Source organism: Cavia porcellus, unplaced genomic scaffold, assembly GCF_034190915.1.
Source record: "Cavia porcellus strain 051 isolate PalLab524CR breed Dunkin Hartley unplaced genomic scaffold, mCavPor4.1 scaffold_14, whole genome shotgun sequence".
In the NCBI taxonomy this organism is placed as follows: Eukaryota; Metazoa; Chordata; class Mammalia; order Rodentia; family Caviidae; genus Cavia; species Cavia porcellus.
Genome location: NW_026947497.1, coordinates 25,169,054 through 25,189,813, shown reverse-complemented (window position 1 = coordinate 25,189,813; position 20,760 = coordinate 25,169,054). Strand labels below are relative to the sequence as shown.

General features: G+C 41.4%; 1 long non-coding RNA gene across 3 annotated transcripts in view; it reads left to right on the top strand.

Moving 5' to 3' along the window:
* Positions 1–20,468, top strand: part of LOC134478682 (uncharacterized) — a 51,698-nt gene extending 31,230 nt beyond the window's left edge. The window contains exons 3-5 of one of the 3 annotated variants that reach the window (XR_010051459.1): positions 11,931–11,977; positions 19,362–19,418; positions 20,057–20,468. This is a non-coding gene — a long non-coding RNA (uncharacterized LOC134478682). Of the gene's footprint in view, positions 1–11,930; positions 11,978–19,361; positions 19,419–19,965 lie in introns of all 3 variants that reach the window. The other 2 variants (XR_010051457.1, XR_010051458.1) reach the window with 2 other exon arrangements.
* The last annotated feature ends 292 nt before the right edge of the window (positions 20,469–20,760 follow it).

Here is a 20,760-nt window from a genome sequence, read left to right as displayed (position 1 = left end):
CCATAGTGGTTGCACCAGTCTATGTTCTCACCAATAGTGGAGAAGGGTTCCATTTTCCCCCAACAGGACCCCCCACTCAGCATTTGTTATTGTTGAATGATAACCAGTCTTACTGAGATGAGATGGAATCTCAGTGTTGTTTTAATTTGCAGCTCTCAGAAGACCAATGATTTGAACCTTTTTCATGTATTTATTTGCCATTTGTATTTGTTTATCTGTCCATTTCTTCTTTGTTTGTATTGTTTTCTTGGTCTCCATTGCCTTAATCTCTGATCCAATCTTTACAATTTCCTCCCTGTATGAGCTTTGGGCTTGCCTTGCTCATTCTGTTTTCCCAGTGTGAGAATTTACTGCTGTAAAATTTTCTCTTAAGATTGCTTTCATTGCATCCCATAAGTTCTGGTAGGGTATATCTGCATTCTTGTTTAGTTGTAGCTATTGTTTAATTTCTTTCTTTATTTCATCTGTGACCCATTGGTTGTTCAGGAAGGTATTATTAAATTTTCAAGAGTTTATGGAGTTTTTGCAGTTTCTTTTGCCATTAACTTCCGATTTTCACTATGGTCAGTTAATACACATGGGATAACTTCCACTCCTTTGCATTTACTTAAGCATATTCTGTGGGCTAGTAGATGGTCTATTTTAGAAACTGTCCCATGTACAGCTGTGTATTCTGGTGATGTTGGGTAGAATACTCTGAAAACACCTACTAAGTTCATTTATTCTCAGGTTTGGTTTAATTCTGATATTTCTTTGCTGACTACTTTTACCTAATTGATCTATCTCTATGACAATGGGGTATTGAGGTCTCCTGTCAGAACTGTAAATACCAGAGGTATTTTACCACTCTTATTTTCCCTCATTTGTCTGATTGGCTAGCTCTTTTCTGTTGTAGGTGGCTGGAGTTCTATATGCCTCATATATCTGAATATCTTTTTCTTTTCCTACATTTGGGAAGTTTTCCTTGATTATTTCTGTGAATAGTCTTTGTAGTTCCTTTGTTTGTACCCCTGCTTCTTCATTCACATTCTTTATTCTTAAGTTATAGATCCTCTTGTCATCTCCTAGCCTTTGTATTGTTACTGCTTGTTTCCTTGTTATTTTTAAGAAATTCTTTCCTTTCATGACCCCACATTGCAAGCCTATCCTCCAGTTTGGATAATCTATCCTTAGTTTCTTTCAAGCAGTTTTGCCAGCTTTCAGTGGAGTTTTTAATTTCCTGGTAATCTCTTTGAACCCGCTTCATGTATTTTATGTTTTCTCTATTTTCTTCATCAAACAATTCTCCCCTTTTTTTGTGTTCCTCCATTATTCCATCTGTTTTTTTTTTCTTGAGAGGTGCTTAGCATTTCTTTTATTATTATATTTGTATCTTGCTTTACTTGGTTAAATACTTCACTTTTGAACTAATCTATGAGGTGCCAAAGATATCGCTTTATGTTCACTGGTGCCATGTCTGATATTGCATATTTGCCATCCTTAATCTCTTTTGCATTTACCTTTCCTGGATCAATGTTCTCCAGATTGGGGGCCAGGGACCCTTTCTTGTTGCTTCCTCTTCTCATATTCTTTGTTGTATATAGGTGTATATAGGAGGCCCCAGTTTTTTTCTTTGTTGGTTACAGTTTGTCTGAAATGTGCTGACTAGGTGCTCCCGCCCACTGCAGTGTACTACGGAGGTACTAAATGGGGCAGCCTATGCTGGGCCCTCGCATCTGGGTCAGTTAACCTGCTGAGGGCTTCACTGGATTAGGGTACACTGCCAGGCATAGAACTTGGTTTGGGCTAGCCTATTGATTCTCAGTCCAGGGCGTGACCCAGGTCAAGTGCTCCCCACCAATCCCTCTTGAGAAGGGAACAGCTGACTGAAGTCACTGCAGCACCTTGTTCTCACCAGTCTGTGAGACATTCTGGGACAGTCTGGTCTCAGAATGTCATCTGTTGGAGCCCCTTTTTTCCTATGGAGTTTTATTCCCATCACTCACTGCAGGTCAATGCAGGTTCCCCACCAGCTCAGCCCTCCATTCGGCTCACCTTTCCCCAACCTCAGTGTGACTGTGTTTCCAGTGAGTCGAAGTGGCAGGATTTCAGATGGCTGGGTAAGTTGCTGCTGCGTGAGTTTGGGCGCTGCAGTGGGAGCCTCGAGCCATTAGCTGTTCCAATCATAGCACCGGGACTGTATGTTTGATTGGTTCTTCTCACTTTGGGTCGAGAGGATTCATCTCCCTCCCCACTCTGTATTATGTTGAATTCTAAGTAGACTATCTCCGGGAGCCTCTGCAGCCTGCTGTTATCTATCCGCCATCTTTACTGGATCCCCAACTATTTTAATTTTAAAAGCTTCAGTAATATTAAGCAATACATAAACACATTATTATTCTTTTAAAAGTTCAAATAATATAGATAAGACCAAAGCTCACATTGGCTCTCTTCCCATAACCCTACAGAGGCTCTGTCTTACCAGGTTGCAGTGTACTCCATGCTTTCTTTGTTGCTGGGGAGGCAGCATAACTTACTGCCTGGGCAAGAAGACTGCAGAGCAAGCCTCCTCAGGTGGTTGGCCCAGCAATATCATGAGACAGTCTTGGGAAGTCACCCAAACTTGCCATTCTTTAGTTCCTTATCTAAAACCAGCAATAAAGATGGCAACCTTCCTTGAAGTTGTTTTAAGGACTAGATATGACACACATTAAGCATTGAGAACAGAGTCTGGTGTCCAGGAAGTATCCATTATTACTGATAAACTTCTGACATTTTCTATAATACAATATATGCCCTTATGTTTTCCTATTCAGTTGAAGAATAAATAATTTAAACATGTATCCAAACTCAAGTCATTCTATGCACATTTCATACAAATGTACTCAAGATTCCTTCTCTTAGAATATTTCATCATAGATTGCTTTTCTCTCTCTCTCTCTCTCTCTCTTTCCTTTTTTCTTTTTTAAGGCAGGGTTTTACTGTGCAGTTCAGGCTGGCCTTGAACTCACTTTGTAACCCAGGCTGGCCTTGAACTCCCAGTGATCCTCCTACCTCCAACTACCAAGTGCTGGGATTACAAGTGTAATAACCATACCCAGTTCATCACTAATTTTGAGTTAAAAGGGTTTGTCGATATCTCCTGGTACACTTTGTAGAAGAGGGAAATCAAGCCTGTCAAAGTTCTGTCACTAACAATGTAGAGACTATTTAATGTTGGAAGTATTCAGTGGGTGGGAGGAGAGAAAAATAAACTTTAAGAAAGCTATGTCCTGCTCTGTTTCTGTTGCTGTGTCCCATTACTGAAAACCAGTAGTCACAATACATAGGAAACCAAGGACAGCTGAGATAGTTGTATATCTAAATACATTGGATTCTAGGAGGTCCAATGTGCTTGTTCTGTTCGTTAATTATTTAACATGTACTCATTGGCCATTTACTCTGATTTTCATTTCTTAACACGTGTTCTTTTTTTTTTTTTTTTTTTTTTTGTCTTTTTATCGGTACCGGGGATCGAACTCACGACTGCCTACTTGCAAGGCAGGCATTTATGCCGCTGAGCTAAATTCCCAGCTCCAACGCATGTTCTTTTGACAGAGATAAAAACTCTACCTGGTTAGACTTGGATTTATTATTTTCATGACACAGAAAGACATGGAGACTAAACTTTCAACTATGGAAGGAATAAAATACCACATTTTCTTCCACTGAGCCGGATCAATTTTTACCTTTACATACAGTGACAAGAAGTTGTGCTAAAGGTTCCTGATTCTATCTGTGTGAAAGGACTATAACTGACAGTCTCTTAGTCCACAAGCAAACAGCCACAATTAAATAATGAAAAGTCAAGGACGCTGACTCGAGGATGCAGAGTTCCTGCTCTGCTGGGGGAAAGATGCTCCCTCTGCTGGGGTGGCCGCTGCACTAGCAGGTGATCCGACTGCTCTCTTGACAGACTATCCAGCAGAGAGGGCACCATGCAGTGCCCTGCGGGAGATGAGAGAGGCAAAGTGCAGGGAGAACCTGCTGGGCTTGCCCTTTAGCCAGACCTGAGCATGGTTCCCTGGCCTTCCTGGCTAAACGCCATATCAACACATTGCCAAGAGCATGGGTTGCCCTCGGGTAGTATAATGAACTCTGGCCCAAGTGGTGTGATTCAAATATCCCTTTGCCCCAGATTTCCATTTGCTCTCCTTTAAAACCGCTTAACACCTTCATGCTGTGTAACAAACTCTGCCCCAAAATGCGAATGTCCAAGAACTGCTTCATTAACATAGAAAATCATTAATCGGTCATTCCTGCGATGGCACAAATTCCTTTGATCTATTCCTTTCTTTTTTCCAGTTGTCTGTCATCATCAAACCTAGAGAAAGAGAATTATTGGGTTATGCTTTATTATTGTGACTTTATCTTTAGACTCAGGAGAAAGAGTAATTTGAAAACTGGGAACACTGCCTTGAAAGAATGGGGAGGGATGGGAATCACACAGAGTGAGGGAGGAAGCCCAGTAAGTGAGTGCAAACTCCAAAAAAGCCCCGTTATTTCCCAATTTTAGGATCAGATGACTTCAGGAAATACTGCTGTAGTTCTTAGCAATGATCTGGAGTTGCATAAATTCTACTTATCTTTCAAATGAACTGTACACAATGATTAATGGGGAGGTAATTTAGCACATAAACTGAATATAGAACAAAACAATACCCACATTAAAAAAAAAGCACAGGAAAAATTAATCGCAAACACACTATAATATTCAAATTATAATTTAAGGGAAGAAAGAATTCCTGAATTGCAAGTGACAAAGAAAATAACCCCTCTATAATTTGTTCCCTCTTCATGAGGCAAAGTAAAGGTGGTGGCAGTTCTCTGCAGGATAACTTTGGATAGAAAAGATTGCCTTCTCACAGAGACCCACTGTGCCATCCTATAGTTCATCCCACAGTTGATTTTGGAACAGACTAAAGACAAGCCCTATGTAACTGTTGTTTTTCTGAGGATAGGACTATTGGTCACTTCACCTCGAAAGTGGGCTGAGTCAGGCATGCTGGTACATGCCTTTAATCCCAGCTACTAAAGAAGCTGAGGCAGGAGGATAGTGAGTTCAAGGCCAGTCTGGGCAACATAGTGAGCCCTGCCCTACACACACATATGTAGGTTAAGCAAATCTATGTGCTGAGAGTTATGGGTTGGTTCCAAATAAATTAGTTTCTTAAATCTTCTTGGAATACGGATTTTAAAAATCATTCAGGCTGCCTGTTGAAATCAAGTGATCACTCAGAATTCTGATTCAGTAGGTCAGGAAAGACCCCAGGAAATTGATTTTAACCAACACTTCTGATGACTTTTATAATTGATGGATTCTGCCTGTATGAAACAGCCTGGCACCTGCCCAACATGGTGCTGGGCCCTAGGGCCACAGTATATTCCTTCAATACAGACTTCCATGTTCTCCTTCCAAGCCCAAAATTGAACTTCCCACTTTTTAAGCAAGTGCCAGCATTCCCCCAATCAGCTGTCAATATCTCACTCTGCTCGCCCCTTCAAACTCCACCCCCTGTCAAAACTAATAAAAGCCTGTACGTCTTTGTCTGCTTTTGAGGGATCTTGCACTCTTTTGCAGCCCTCTGGTGCCTGCAATAAAGGCCTTTTACATTTTTCTTTTTTTTTTTCTTTTTTTTTTTTTGCCTTTGCTTTTCTATTGTGCCAAGAAAAACCTTTCAATAATCAGGCTATAAAGATCAATGTAAGTATACAATTTCTGAAAGAAAACTAGAAAGTATGAGAGGCCAGAGAAAGTTGTTTCTTGCCTGAGTGTGGGAATGTGCATTGCTACTCCTTTGCAGGATAAAGCAGATTACTACTTGGGCCCAATCCACTGTCTACCTTCAGCTGAGAACTTTCCATGGTGTTGACAGAACAAAGGAATTCGAGATGGGAATTCAGCTCCCTTGTGCATGAAGGCCTATTAATATCTACATGCTTACTAGCCTGTGGAAACAGCTGATGAAGATCTAGTATCAAGAAACAATGTGATATTCCTTGATGTGAAATGGTAAAGTCAGAGCCCCACTACCACAAACAAAAGAGTGAACCTTGACATGTAATGATGCAATCACAGTTCTAAGAAAATAAACTAACACTGGCTAATGCAATGAGTTAAAATGTGGGTACTACGGCAACCAAATGTGTAGTGCAATACTCAGTTGAAATTGGACTTTTTATAAGAAGTCCTTTCTCAAAAACCATATCTAGAGCCCTGTCCAACAGCTTCACAGAATATAGCCCTGGCCTGGAAGGAAACACAGGAAGATAAAAACAGTAATTGGGGGTTACAGAGTGCTAAGTGAAATTCTACTATATTTATTTCCTTTATTGTTATTTTAAAATGGTTATAATAAATAAGATACTAACAATTATTAATGCATTACTTGCTATTCACTAATGATTATCATCAAAAAGCCAAAGAAAGTATTTGTTAATGATCATGGAATCAGTCTAGTAATTCTATTTGTGAAGATGCTATATTTCATCAATACATCCCTTTGTCATAAATTTCATTGTCCTTTATAAAAACAATATAAAAGGCATTGAAAGTCATGTCTCAATTTTAAAAATCTGTTTTTATACAGTAGGAAAATAATTAAATGTTTATTAAAATAGCAATGGGTATTCAGGAAAACTTAAAAGATGCTTAAGAAGCCTCTGAAGTGAATAGAAGGGGGTTAGGAAGCAGGTGAGAGCAATCAGCAAGGCTGTAACGTGGAGCGCCGTTCTAGGTGCTTAGGAATTTATTTTGAATGCATGGCTTTAGTCTTTGCTACCTTTTTCCCTGCCTGAGGCCTACATATGCACAGCTGGAGAAGGGAACATTTATTAACCATAGAACCCATTCTCCAAAGCACAGCCTCTGGCAGAGAGGTTCGGTTGGGACCACCCCATCAGGGTCTTCTGGTCCCTTCATGTCTTGATAAAGGGAGAAGAACAAATATCTAAGGGTAGGCCTGGGGGAATTATCACAGGGGACACAGGCTCCTGAGAGGGAATGTGAATTGCTGATAGCAGAGGGAGGAACTGGGCACCAGGTCTGAGAGTAGGGGAGAATTGTGGCTAAGCTAGAGAAGGGAAAAGACAGAGGCCCAGAAGAAAATCCATGAGAACCTGCTGTTCCATAGCTGACGGGAAGTCCTGGAGGAAGCTGCTCTCAGGCAGGTTTGGCCAGGTTCAGTCTGCACAGCCAGCTAGCTCTTGGGTGTTTTGATGTTTGGTCACAGCTGAGCTAAGGATCTTTGTTTCCAAAGGATTTGTATAAGGAGATATAACTGTGCAAAAGAAAGGCAGGTGCTCCAGTGCAAGTCAGCAGGAAAAACTGAACTTTCACATTCCTTCCAACGTTTAAAAAATGCAGAGGCTGTAATTTGGACCAAAGTTCAAGAAGACTTTTTCTGTTCTTTCACTTAACTCTCCAGTATAGACAGAGATCCTGAATGACAATTTGTCAGGTTAATATTTTTGCTAAAAAGAGTTTAGATTAAAAACAGAAATTTCTCCTTTTATATTTTTCACTTAAGGTTTAAAGTACTCCATTATGTTGAAGGCGATGATTAGGTTTACCCTTATATCTAATGAAAAAACAGAAAAATATGTTTTAATTCTAGGGATTATCTTCCCTAGTGTCAGGAAGAATTCTCCAAACTGCCATCTAGAAACATTCTTGCATTTTAAATGAAAGACTCCTTACATCAGGGTACGTTGGTTCCACAACATCACAACCCTTCAGCTCAAGCATCATCTCTCCCACTTGCATTTTCGTATTATTTCTTTAGTACTTTAAGCACCAATTTGGGATATTGAAGAATTTTGGAGGAATTTTACAGATTAAAAAGGCTAGATAAATGGTTAACATTTGAAGAGATAGGCAGAATCTATGCAAAAGCCGTGAACTTGAAGAGGCAGCATGCTTTGGTGTTGTTACATATTATACAAGAGCGCTCGGTACTGAGCACTTACCTTGGGCTGTCTGTGTGTGAGTATTCTGAGTGTTTCATCCAATTCCCATAACCACCTAAGAGCTTGACATTATTACTCCTTTTGAATTTAAGGAAACAAGACCTAGACATCGTATTAAGGTCGAAGCCCACAGCTAGAAAGCGGCAGGACCAGGATCTGAACTCCCCTGACACCATAGTTTGTTTGCTCAGCTACCAAGCCTTCCTGCTCCCCATCAGTGTCATATACTAAATGCGCTGGTTCTTCTCTTGCAAGAAAACTTCCTTAATAGTGTCTCTATCCCGTCTCCTCTGCTCTAGATTTGATCCTATCCTCTGTGTTCTCTCAGCTCTTCATCAGAGGCCGTCCCACAAAGACTACGTACCTCTTGAAGACAAGATCCATAGCTGTATAACCCCAGCGCCTACCAAGGTGACCGGCAGAGAGTAAGAGCTTACAAGATGCTGAAGCAACAGACATCTAGAGACATGATCATAATTAAACATTATGATTCTCATATGGGGACTAGTGTTGTATACTTACCCTTTCATGTTATAGAGTTGGCATCACTATAATTATAATTATGTAATTATAATTATCCTTTTCTACAGTCTTGTTTCAGCCTTCACTTTTTTGTCCAACAGCTCTGTATTGAATTGGGCAAAGAAATTACCTTATAGGTGGTCACTAAGTGAAATTTAAAATATCTTTCTGTATTTTTTCGAACAAACTGAGGAATCCTTTGCTCTCAATATTTCTGTTGGGTAAAGTTGTCCCTCAATGTATCATCTCCTCTCTGCTTCTAAATTATTTTATTGTTAAACTAAAAGAGGCCCCTAAACGTGTGGCAATGCATGAGAATTCATATTTCTTCTGAAAATCCTGATCCTCCCACCCTAAGCATGAGATCCCACTGGGGTCTGGTTCAAAAAACTGTCTTATCAAGTAAAACTGATGTTTACTTCATAAAACACTTCTCACTTGACTATTTGCACTATAGAAAAACAGCAAAAAATGGCTATGAGTACATCAGTAAGACTCTCATTATATGTAAAGAAAATACCACAAGTTATTCAATATGTTTGCGTAGTTTCTGAATTAAGTCAAGTAAGATAAGAAGCATCCTAGATAAGGCTGAAGCGCAACCTTTCTACGGGTACTCAGGTATCTTTGATTTTTGAAATAATTTTTTAAAAATTGTGATCAGGCCTGGGGATTTAGCTCAGCGGCACAAGCGCCTGCCTTGCAAGCAGGCAGTCATGAGTTCCATCCCCGGTACCGATAATAAGGAAAAAGACACACACACAAAAAAAATGGCTTTAAAAATTGTGATCAAAGCCAATCCTGGGCCAAACTAGGTTCTTGAAATAAGCACTTCCTCCATTTCCTCCTTCAAATATCCGTAGCAGAGCTGTACTAAGATATTTCTGTACTCCAGTGTTTTCATAATCATTAGCTCCCCTCTCTCCATCCTTTCTCAAGACACATCCCAGTGCATCACGGGGATGGTTCAGAATGAAGATGAGGAAAGAGAAGAAACAGATTTTTATATGCTTTACCTGCAGGACCCGCTCGCTGTAAATACCTCGATACCCAGCAACAACCAGCTCTCCCACTCACCCCTTGCTGGCACCTGGTGCTTTACAGACACAGAAGAAACAGCCCCTCCAAAAGACACGTCAAAGGCAGCCTGCCCCACAATCTGTACACACTACAATTTATCAAAGTGGTACTTACCAGGCCCCAGAAACGCCAACCAACTAAAATACCTCTGGCAGTACTGGATGCATGCCTGAGGCATTGTAAACTAGACTAGGAAAAGCATGAAGAATACTAAATTCTGATTTCCCTAATATACAGGTACCACATCAGAAAGCCGTGCTCTGACAGCAGCTCGGCAGCCTGTGTAAAATGAGTCAGGACCCTCAGTCCAGCTCCAGAGGACTGACGCCTGGGCCATATATTCGCTGTACAGAAAAGAGCTCCACAATCAGTGTCCCACCAAGGCTCACTGGGTAGCAAGACAAGGAGACCAGGCACTCTGGGTTGTCAGAACCCAGGGGCAGCTGACAACAGAGTTTCCGAAAGGAGTGACTGTCATTGGGAAGTTCACAGGATACAAAAGGAAGAAGAGTTGCCGCTGCAGGCAGCATGCCAAGCCAGGGAGGGCACATGCTGGAGCCAGGATGTGACGAGGACCACACTGACAACCAGTCACCAGTCATAGTGGAGTGAGCCCTATCAGGTCCCTGCAGGAATTAAAGGTGTCAGGACAGATACACGGAACTGTATATGGGAGAAAATAGCTAGGTAGGCAATGATACGATTAGGTATTAGGTACTTAGTCTATTTGTGCTTTACAAGCTGTGTGACCTTAGGCAAATTAGTGAACCTCTCATAGACCATTACATCAGTTCTAAATGAAGACAGTCCCTGCCATAGCTGTCGCACAATGCAGGGAGGAGCTGACGAAAGAACAAACTGTGAGAGCAGTTTATAAAGCAGAGTGCTTGAAAACAGTGATGGGAGCCTGTTTCCTCCTCGTGGTCACAGCTGAGGAAGGCTCCGGCCCTAAGGGGAAGGGTGATGTGACTCCCACCATGGAGAAGCGGGGATGCACCCGTGCTGGGAAGGGTCAGAGTCTGCTCTGCTCTTAGGAGCCCTCTTCTGTCTGGCTGACACACAGATGTGCGCGCACACACACAAACACACACACAATGAACATCATTCCTCTAGCCCATCAATGAGACAGATGCTTGATTACTCTCTTATAAGCTATAACTGAAGGCCTACAGCCATAAGACCTACAGATGTGCCTTTCATGGCCTGAAATTTGGCCTATACAGATACTTCTTCCTATTTCTCACCTCTAAAGAAAATTATACCATCTAGAATTTCTATACCATCTCTAAAGAAATTATACCATCTAGAATTTCTAACACAGATATCTGTCATTTAATAACCTACCTGTTTAATGACTGCTCATACTTATGACTGAGACTCACTGTTCAGATGTGTGTGTGTGTGTGTGTGTGTGTGTGTGTGTGTGTATGTGCCAGAGATCGAACTCACGACCTCAAGTTTGCCAAGCAGGCACTTACACCACTGAGCTAACCCCCTATTTTTTTTGTACAGTTCCATATATCTCACTTATAGAGGCCCAATGTCTTTTTCTGTGCAGTATAGCTTATATGTATAATACTGTAATCTTTTCTGGTTGTACTGTACATTACAGTAGTTTTATTTTCTGTTATAAATTACAGTAGTACATGCAAGAGTTGTGCATATAAAAGGAAAATCATCAAGTTGCTGTTTCCTTTGAGCATTGCTTTGTTCTGAATATTACAATGTACATACTGCATACAATTTCTCATTTAACAACCTAGTCACTGGAGTGAAACTCGGTCATTAAACGAATGTGTGTATTTAAAAACTTAGATTTCCATGAGATTTTAGTTCCTTTGCCCCAAATTCCAGTAGTGGGGATTGAACACAGGGCCTTCACACTGGAGCTAATTCCCAGACTCCTCCCCGTTTTGAAAAAGGATCTCACAAAATTGCTGAATTGTCCAAGGTGGTCACAGCAAAATTTTAGTTTTATAGCTTCTCTTGAAATGATAAATCATCTATACTAGGCTCCAAATCCTATGTGGTAACACTGTTAGATCAGTAGTTCTCAACCCCAAGGAAAAAGATGCTAACATATAAACTAGAGGACCCACTCAGAGTTTGTAATCCAGTACATCTGGGTAGGTCTAATAATGTATTTTCTAACGCGTTTCCAGGTGACTCTGATCCTCTGATCTGGTCCAGGGACCATACTTTGAGGAGCCCTGTGGTGGAGTGGATCGTTGCATGGGCTGCTCCCTTGGCACAGGGTATTTTTACTCCCATGGTGGAGTGTCTGATGGCCGGAGTACACCTTAGTTTTCTGTCCTACTTACTCTGTTGTTTTGCTCACACAGGCAAAGCCTCTTGGCTGACTTAATCTGCACAGTTTCCAAGACATTTGGTGAGTACCCTCTGCAATGGGAGGGTGATGCCTTACATATGTATTTCCTTCTCCCCCTCCCTCCTGCCCTCCCCAGTGTCTATCTGTCTTTCTCTCTCCCATCCTCCCTCCCACACAGTGTCTTACACATACCACTCAAATATAAATATATTAGTTAACTTTAATTCCTGTGTACGCAGGAAGGACAAGGCCTGAATACAAAGGTCAGCAAGACTTAAGCAAGGAGTTTGTGTTGTGTTGTCATCTTTCTACTTGGCTATCAAATGCAAGTCTAAGAGCAGGGCCATCCTGCCTCAAATGTGAAGGTTGGATGCAAAGAATGAAGCAGATCATCAGGTCAGACATAGGTTCTCCTCCTGAGAACCACTTCTAGAAGTTTCTCAACTATAGCACTTACCCCCAAGTCCCCTAAATTTAGTTCCCTACTATCTAGGTAGTACCTACCATCCAGGCATACTATCAGTTGATCAGGTCAATCTGAGTTAATCTCAGGGATTCAAGCCCTGAATGCACCAGACAGTGGGGAACACTTCATATTTAAACAATAATGAATATGTCAAAGAGACATCTACCCTCCTATGTTCATTGTAGCACTATATACAATATCCAAGAAATAGAACCAATCTAAATGTTATTAAAAGAAGGGATAGATTAATATATATGTATGTATACATAATGAAATATTATTCAGTCATTAAAAGAAATTGTCATTTGAGACAAAATGGATGACCATGGAAGACATAGTGTTAGGTGAACTGAGGCAGAGAAACACAAGCACGGTAAGGTCTCACGTGTAGAATCTTAAAAAAAAAAATGGATCTTATAGAACTAGAGATCAGAATGGTGGTTCTAGGGGTGAAATATGGGAAATATTGGACAAAACGTACAAATTCTTGGTTAGACCAAAGGAATACATTTTTAAAATTTATTGCATGATAATTATTCAGCATTAATTCTAGTCAATAATGTATATTTCACAATTGCTGAAAGAACAGATTTTAAATATTCTCACTATAAAAAGCATGTGAGGTGATGGATATGTTACTAGTCCTCTTATAATTACCTATATCACATTGTGCTCCATAAATATATGCAACTATAATATATTAATTAAACCAAAAAATTCAAAGTTTTAAAAAATCCACCTAAATCCAGGCCATACCCTTTCCTTCAATCTCCATTCCCAAATCACACATGATCCTCCCTCAGTTCACTGGTTCTGAACCACTTTTGATACAAAAGTCCCCAAATATAATTTCCACTAAGAGTTTAGGTATCTCTTATTTCTGTAATGAAATTGGCGGTTAATTCCATAGACTCTGTAAAGGAGACCAGTCACTAAAGGCCAAAAAGCTGTATCTTTCTTTTATGGCCTGACAGTGAATGAACAGAATTTGCTTAACAAAAGGAGAACTGAGGTAATTTGTGAAGATTTGCCCTCATTAAAACAGCCTGAAATAAGATCCAAACAGGAGGAAACACCTAAATTAACACTTAAAATCTTCTCTTATAGTCTCAGAAAGTGGCCTCAGGATAGTATTCTTATCCTTCCCTATTTTATAGAAAAGAGCCCTAAGGCTAATAACAACTTCCCCAGGATTATACAGGTGTGATCAAAAATAGTCACAAACTCTTTCCCAAATCCAAGGCCTCCCACTACCAGTTTATCCACAGGGCATCCCAGCTCTCTAAACTGCCTGGAAAAAACAGAAGCACTCAGAGGCTCAAGATGGTTCAAAAATAAACCTAAATAGAAGCATAACTGCCCCCTTAAGTGAGGAGACAGAAAGAAAATTAACACAGAGTGGGTCAGAGCAAAGACGTGCAAACACTTTTGATAACTGACCCAAGCCTTTCAGACTAGACAGGCTTTGCTTTCATCTAGTTAAATGTCACAATTCTCATAAAAGCCAGATCTCCCAGGAGATTAAATAGATCCCAAAACAAGAGAGCCTGAGACAGATACTATCAAAACGCATAAGGCAGTCTCCAGGGAGAATCTGGGCAGGCCGTCCCAGTCCTTAAGGAAGAGATGCCGCAGACCCTTCAATTTCAGGAAAGCAAAGTCATGAAGGAAACAACCAGCAGGCCTGGTCATATAAAAATTAAACATTTCTCTAAAGTAAAAGATACCGTAATGAAAATCCAAAGGTCAGTAGACATAGACAAAGAGAAGAAAAAGGATTACTATAACTACAAATATCCTCATTTTTTCCACCAAAAATGGTTAAGGACAAACAACCCACCAGAAGAAAATGGACAGGAAAAAAAATGAGCAAACTGAGCCGGGCCTGGTGGCTCACACTGGTAATCCCAGCACTCAGAAGGCTGAGGTGGGAGGATCGTTGTGAGTTCGAGACCAGCCTGGGCTACAAAGTGAGCTCAGGGCCAGCCTGAACTGCATAGTGAGACTCCGTCTCAAAAAGACAAAAAGAAAGAAAGAAAGAAAGAAAGAAAGAAAGAAAGAAAGAAAGAAAGAAAGAAAGAAAGAAAGAAAGAAAGAAAGAAAGAAAGAAAGGAGCAAACAAAGAACAAGGATCAGAAAATGCAAGCACTCCACAATCACACTGAAAATGTTCAGCCTCACCTGCAGTCAAGAAAGATGCAAATCAAAAGTTATACTGCTGAAAAAAAGATTGTACATTAAGTATATCAGAATCCCCCAGAGCTAGTCAGGGTTAAGGGAAACAGCTAATGTCCTCTGTCACTTGGGAGTGTAAGAATGCTTGGAATACGATTCAGTAATGTCTGATAAAAACAGGCGTGTGTTTGACCTCCAATCTCACTTTGCAGAGTCATGTATTAAGGTGTTTTATGCAGTGGTAGAAAAAACCCTCAGCATTCATTAATAGGGGAAGTGAGTAAATAAATTCTGAGCACCCATATGAATATTGTGCAGTTATTAAAAAGAACAAAAGCAGCATTATTTGTGAGACAGAAGGCAGTGGCACCACTTTGGACTCTGACTTCTGGAAGTTAGATTACCCAAGTTCCGATTGCTGCTCACAGTCACCAGCTGCATGACTCAAGACAAATCAGATACCTATCAGGTCCTTGTCTGCTTACGGGGATAACAGTAACCACTTCACATCATGGTTTCAGGGTATATGAGATGAAGCACAGGGTCTAGTTTCTAGCAAGAGCTGGCAGGCGTCCCTAGTATGCTGCTGGAGGGGACAAGGACAGCACAAATCGAACAGCATGCTGTGTATCAATGATGGTGACAGGAAAGTAGAAAGTTTCTGCTTCCACATCTCTGTGCTGTTTTACTTCCTGCAAAGAATGTCTACTGCTTTTGTTATTTAGAAAAATAATTCAAGCCTGGTACAGTGTGCATGATCATAGTCGTAGCTCCTGGGGAAGCTGAGGCATGAGGGTAGCCTGAGGCCAGAGTTCCAAATGAGCCTGAACAGCAGATAAAGATGCTCTAATACATACATATGTATGTAATGTAGTCCAGTAATTGTTTGGGAGTCTGGTGAGTGAAGCGGAAGGGTCATATGCTCCCGGAGCAGGAGCACAGACATTACTCAATCGTCCACAGAAAGTTTATGGAAGAACGGAATGCAAAGTATTGGCTGTAATCTGGTGACCTGAAAGATGAACTCCGACTCCCAGCCAAACAGAAACTTTCAGTTGCTCGCTCTGCTTGTTATGAGGATAAAGTCCAAACCTAAATCCACAAGTCCTATCTCCTCACCCCAACACGGCCTCAAATTCTTCACTACACCCACAGTGAGCTGTCTGTGAGCTTTAGAAAGCTCTGTTCAGACTGCAGCTTCTGCCCAAAGTGCCCTTCCTCACCCTGACCTCTCTCTCCCTCTCCCTCCCTCTCCCCCTCCCCCGCCCTCCCCCCTCTGTCTCTGTCTCTCTCTCTCCATATCTCCCCCCACCCCACGTTTTAGTTTTTTAAGACAAGGTCTCACTTTGTAGTTCAGGCTGGCTGTGAACTCACTATGTGGCCCAGGTTGGCCTCAAACTAAGGCAATCCTCCTGTCTCAGCTTCCTAAACTCTAGGATTATAAGCATGTATGTACCACCACACCAGCTTCTGCCCTGAACTCTGTTTATCCCCATTCCTAGCTAACTCCTCATCTCGGTTAAAATACCTGCCTCCTGGGGAGGCTCACTGAATGCCCCAAACCTCAGTTCTCCCACTTACACCTCTCCCCACCTTGTATTTCCAGTGTGGTATATTGAACCCAGGGCCTGGCGTGTGCTCTATTACTGAGCTACAACCTCAGCCTTGAGCTTATTTTCTGAGTCTCCCATATCACCTGAAACTAGACCAAAGAGAATACTTTTTAGTCTAATTACAATAGACTTATAGCTGTGAGTTTATGATCAGCCTCCGAACTAGGCAGGAGATCCTTAAACCCTGGTACTTGGTATTATTCCTTTTGACACTTCAGTACCTTGCACAGAAAACAAAACTAGGCATCACATTCTTAAATAAATGAATGCTTTTAAATACACAAGCCATATAACTAACTCCCTCTCTTCTTTGTTTTTAAAAAAACTGTCTGATTAAATTCCCTGTCTGATGTATGTCAGCCCACATACAGAAAATTTCCAGCAGATTCTATCAGTACAAGTCTGGTTTCACATGACAGGTAGATTGCTCAGTAAAAACTGATAACTGACATAGAGCTTTTATACATCAGCTTCACATCTTGGTTAATGTAATTCCTGCCCTAGAGGAAAACAAAAAACAAACTTCTGTGTGTTGGCTGAATCAGATTTCTGTGTGCTCAAAACAAAGGGATGCAGCTCTGAACTATGGCAAAGCTGCTAATTTAAAGGCTTCTGAGAGGCATTTTCTGGGTACATCAGGATCTTGATTCATCTATTCATTCAGCAAACACATACTTAATAATTCCCACCGAACGTCAGTCTCTGCGCTAAGCTTTGAGCGTACGTCAGGAAACAAGACAGACGAGCCCTTCCACAGTGAACCACATTCTACTGAGGGCTAACAGACACGGGTTGTTAGCTTGTTATGATAAAATACATGAAATAATTTATAAGGGAGAAAAGTTTATTTTGGCTCATGGTTTGAGAGGTTTCAATCCATGGTCATTTGGCCCTGTCGCCTTGGGTCTCTGGCAGCACTATGCGTCATAGCACAGGAAGCCTGTTCCTCTCATTGCAAAAGGAAACAAAGAGAGAAACAGGAAGGAGCCAGAGTCCCAAACCCCCTTCAAGGGATACTGCCTCCCCACCCCAACTTCCTTCCGCTAGGCCTCACCCCTTGAAGGTTCCTCCACCTCCCAATAGCACCACAGGCTGGAGACCACGCCTTCCACACACAGGCCTTTGGGAAATACTAAAGATCCGAACCACAGCTAAATGCTAGCTATATATGTAAATATAGTAAACTTCTAGCTAAATGCTAGAAAATAAATTAAGTGGAACCGACAGCAGTAAAGCTGGAGGAGAGGATGAGTGCTTTTTAGACACAGTCAGAATGAGGCTTCTCTGAGAAGTGGACTTTTGCGCTGAGCCTTAAGTCCTGAGAACAAGTCAGCCATGAAAAACTCTGAAGGTAGAGAATTCCAAGTCTACAGAAGAGCTAATGCAACATCTCTCAGCTAGAAATGAGCTTGGACTATTCAAACGAAGATAGCAAATCAATATGACTGGAACACTGTGAAAGAAAGTAATTCGAGAGCATTCAATAGGAAAAGTATAGAACAATTGTACTGACCAGGACAAGGAGTTTGGATTCTATTCTAGTTGCCAGGGAAAGACATTGTGAGGATAGAGTCCAATTTATATGGCTGACATATGCCAAATTCCAAGAAGGCAAGAGTAGAAACCAAGAAGCCAGGCAAGAAATTATTGCCAAGGTTCAAATGAAAGGTGGTGATTGCTGAGAGATTGAAATCTAACTAGGATGATAGATGTGGGCATGGTGTCAATCTTGGAGGTCAATAGAATTCAATGTTAGATTGGACATAGGAAGAGAGAAAAACAGAATTAAAGTTACAATCTTTTTGGTCTTCTCATGGGAAATTCCTGTACCTGCTTGCTATTAGAAATCAGATTCTACAGCAGAACTTACATTCAGGGACCCTAACAAAGTAAAGCCAGTACAAATCTGTTAGTGAGTGACAATAATTTCTTGTAGATGATCAAAAACAGTTTATTTTGCATTAAACTAAGGCAATAGTACTATATCTTGAAGAACAATTTACAGCTGGAGCTATTTGCTCTCTCCTGAAATTAACTTTTTTGATGTTTTATATATATATATATATATTACTCAGAAGAATCCCTTAGAAATTAACACTTTGAAAATAAACCACACTTACTACTATGAACAAATCTACAAAATACATATCAAGTCTTAGGAAAGAAAGTAGCACTGACTGTATCTTCATGGGTAAGAGAATTCAGGAAAACTCACAGCATTGTGAGTCCTGTGAAGGACTGAGTGTTTAAGGTTTAGGAGACTCACTATAGCACATTTCTTTTCCCTACCAAGCTGCACACCAGCTGTAAACAGGCAAGAGTAGACAGGCTAGAAGCATCACCACTATTGATAAGCTGATGCTGGAAACTTGTGGCAAGAAAGAGCCTGCCAACACTAAACTGCAGGACTAGATACACTCATGACTGAGTCCACCACAAACCTGTCCTCCTCTCAATCCACACTGTCATCCTTGTACAAAGCACAAAGAAGCCAACCAAAAGGCATGATTCCTGAGCAGCCTGGGCCCAGAATAAGATAGGCCACAGGGGCCAAGGCTTCTAACCAAGTCTCTCACTCAAGTATCTTCTGAGGAAGAGGAAGGAGTGACCAGAGTTAACGTGGCCCACCACAACTACGCCACATTCCACTAATTTTCTTCTCTTAGTGCTCACACTGCAGTCTACCTTGGGATTCCATGAGTACCTCCCAAGGACAACCTACGTTCAGATAGTTTTAAGGAAATCAGTTCCATTTATCCAGCTTTTACCCACTCTTTCCCAAAATGAGGCTGTCTGAAATGTGACTGAGATTAAGATGTCACATCAATTCAATTCTTCCAACTCCCTTCAAAAATCCTTCTTTTCTCACACATAAAAGATAGGCCTCCTCACCCGCAATGCAGATCTTACTGCGGCAAATTGCTCTAATGTGCAAAAACACCTCTAAGGCATGCAAAAAAAAATCTAATACTGACATCAATATTTAATTTAATCAGGACATAATATACCTACAGGAGGATTTCCTAGCCTTCTTATCTTATACATATTTCAGTTAAGAAGAAAGCATTTTTTAAAAACTGGGCATTTTGGTCTATGTTGGGGTGTTTTGAGCGCCAGTACACTGGGAGATGGGGGGAGTTGTAATGCTTGTCTAATGTGATTTGCTTTTCCATTTCCTGCTGATGTAAAGGAAGGTTCTTGACAGTGAAAAGAAATACTGAAGGAAGTTGAGCCCTGCTTTATCCAGGTAACAAAGTCACAGTCAGCTATCAGGCTTCACTATCTCAGCATTCAAAATGCAAGATTTGCAAAAAACATTCTGGGAAATACTAATCAGCTGCAAGGCACATGTGCTGAGTAATGAGAATACGCCTCACGCAAAATCTCATTCTCCTGTTTCTCAGCCGCACATTGCATACGATTTCAAGGAAAAAATGGGGGAAAAATTCCGTATTTCCTTACAAATAGATTCATATTATGTAAGAGAAGAATGTATAGTAGTGGTACATCAATATTCTTCATGTTCTTGAACAATGATTCAAACTTGTACAAGAAAATGTTTCATTAATTTTTGCTGAGATCATTGAACACATTAAATCCATATTCTTTACCCAAACAAATCTGCTCATTGTTACTTGTTAACCATTCCCCATCTCTTTATTCATTCCTACCATTGATGTAGGACTTAGTTTTCTGTTGTAAATAAAGCATTTAACAACAATCTTCTTCCATTTTTTTTTGGTAAGCCTTGCACCTAATTGTTCCCTAATATGTTTTCCTATTTTGTCTTCTAGCAAAAGGTTATATTTACCTACATACTCACGAGCTAACTGGGGAGAGAAAAACTGTATTCAATTCTTGGGCATATTTCTAATAAAATTTCAGTTCTCAAAGAGGAGGAGAACATGGCGGACAGACAACAGCAACTACCGAAGGCTCTCTGGAAGACTCGGCTCAGAGGCCAGGAATGATGCGGACTAAGGAGTCACGAACCAGTAGAGATATGCTCTGCTGACTCAGGAACGAACTGGGCTGAGAGACACCAACTTAAAATATAGTCCTGGCGCTAAAATAGGAACAGAAAAGGCTCGGTGTGGAGGCTCGACTACGCGCCATTGGAAACCGCGATTTGGGTATCCCGCTGCGATTTGGGTTTCCCGCCGCCCGGCGGCTGGCTGCCTCCACAAGCGGCTCGGCAAGGAGAGACGCGCAGAAGCTCGGGAACGGGAGTCTGCGAACGGAGTCGAAAACAGGACGGACAAGAAGGCGTACACGAAAACTGACTGGTGGAGAGGTGAGCGAGAAAACTGAGCCCCTACCACAGTTTGACTCCGGCAGAGGTTTTTCTGGGCTCGGGCAGTCCTGTAAGAGCAGGGCGCCGTGGCAACTCCAGCCACACATTCCCCTCTTGGACTGGATTGGTGAAAAGTCCCTGGCCTGAGTGACGCTGCTGGCGGACTCCCTAGGCTGGCCTAACCCAGATCCCAGAGCCTGACGGTGGCCCGGAGGAGCGACCAACTCCCGCGTAGGCTGCCTCCTCCGCGACCCCCTGGTGCGCAGCGGTGGGCGGGAACAACTAGCCAGCGCAA